General features: G+C 34.6%; 1 pseudogene; it reads right to left on the bottom strand.

Annotated features, from left to right (window-relative positions):
- Positions 1-799: 799 nt before the first annotated feature.
- Positions 800-1130, bottom strand: LOC121479721 (annotated as a pseudogene).
- Positions 1131-1684: the final 554 nt, after the last annotated feature.

The following is a 1684-nucleotide window of genomic DNA, read 5'->3' on the forward strand; positions in this document are numbered from 1 at the left end:
CTCAGGGTCTCTTGTCAAGATTCTCAGTGAGGAATGGTGCAGAACTAATCCACCTACCCTTGTTCTCCCATTCTCTCCATACCATACTTGTTCAGAGATTTCACTGTAGGCAACCCTCCACTTATCCCTTCCTTTCTTCATACTAGTCCTAACTTCTTTGCGAGCTCAAGTTTTACAGTACAGTAGAAGTTTTCAAAGGCAAAAGATTGGGAATTAGTGTTGGTTTCATGCCAGACACTGTATCTTGATGTACAGCATCTCATAAAGTGTAAAGACATTTCCAAATAAATCTTACCTATTTTTAAAACAGATCTTATAAATAACTGCAATAAGCATTGTGTATTAGCTTAGGTTGAGTTATTATATGTTATTATATAAAGGGTTATAATAATAGTTCAAATTAATTATTCAGTTATAAAGGATACCTCCAATGATGAATAAAAGTCAATGATAATATGAAAAATAGAAATAGTGATTGATAATAAATTTGGGAGGTGGGTCCTAGTGGAAGTGCATTGTTTGTCAGAAAAGAAGAAAATAGATGTAGTTTTATAAGTCAAGAAATAGAGATAAAAGCATTTAATGTAACATACTAATGAAACTCCCCAGAAGAATTAACACTAGAAATCTTTGAGTTATTATTTCAAGGAAGTGGACATTTGAGTGCTAATGGAATGGAGACTCTTTTAATTTGATACCATTCTGCACTCTGATGTTTTTATTTACCAAGTATAATAAAAATCATTTTGTTTTTTTTTTATGAGTACAAATAAACAAATCTGCACCTTTATTTATTTACTTAAATCCCTGAGGGATACATCATCACACAGATTCTGTGGCCAATGACTTTAGCAGGAAGATTCCTTTGGAATTTGACATGAACCATCACTACTTCCATGAGCACAAGTTATTTTTCCCCAGATTACTCTGGTTTTGTTTGGTTTGCCACCAGGAGTCACTTTGTTGTCCTTTACTTTGTACACATAAGCACATCTCTTGCCTAGACAGAATTCAGTTCCATCTGGAGCAAAAACACCTTCAATTTTAAGAAGAGCCATGTGTTCCCTCTGGCTCCAGAGATCCCACTCGTAGCCAACAAAAATGGCCTTGGACCACAGCCTTTCAGACATATTTGTCGTTTTAGGAGCCCTGTTCTCAGTGGCCTTCACAGGCTCCAAGATGGCAGAAAGAAAAAGGTCACTTTTATAATAAAAATAGTTTTAAAAGTAAGTGGATATATTAGACAAACGCATATAGCATCAAATAAAGATACCAATATTAATAACAGAAATTAACATTTTTAAAATCTCAAAAACTAAAGACATGAAGGTGAATATATTCATAATTTCTTTGGTTAAAGAGGAAATCAAAACTGGATTTATAGTACTTTTCAGAAATGATAACTGTATTGCTGCATAAAAAGCTGTACTGGTAGTTATTGATTATAAGATGGTGTCAATATTCATTCTATTAATTGGAGCCTGGGTTGTCTTCAGTTTGGAGTTATTCCAAGACTTATTTATTCGCCCATGCAGCTATTATTGACAGTGTGCTATGTCCCTTTACGTAGATGCATATTTCTATCCGGTATGATTTCCATTCTGTCCGAAGAACTTCCTTTAATATTTTTTGTGGAGGGGTCTGCTAGTCCTCAGACCCCAGTTTCCAGCTTCTGTATGTCCAA

This window comes from Vulpes lagopus, chromosome 21, assembly GCF_018345385.1.
Source record: "Vulpes lagopus strain Blue_001 chromosome 21, ASM1834538v1, whole genome shotgun sequence".
Classification (NCBI taxonomy): domain Eukaryota; kingdom Metazoa; phylum Chordata; class Mammalia; order Carnivora; family Canidae; genus Vulpes; species Vulpes lagopus.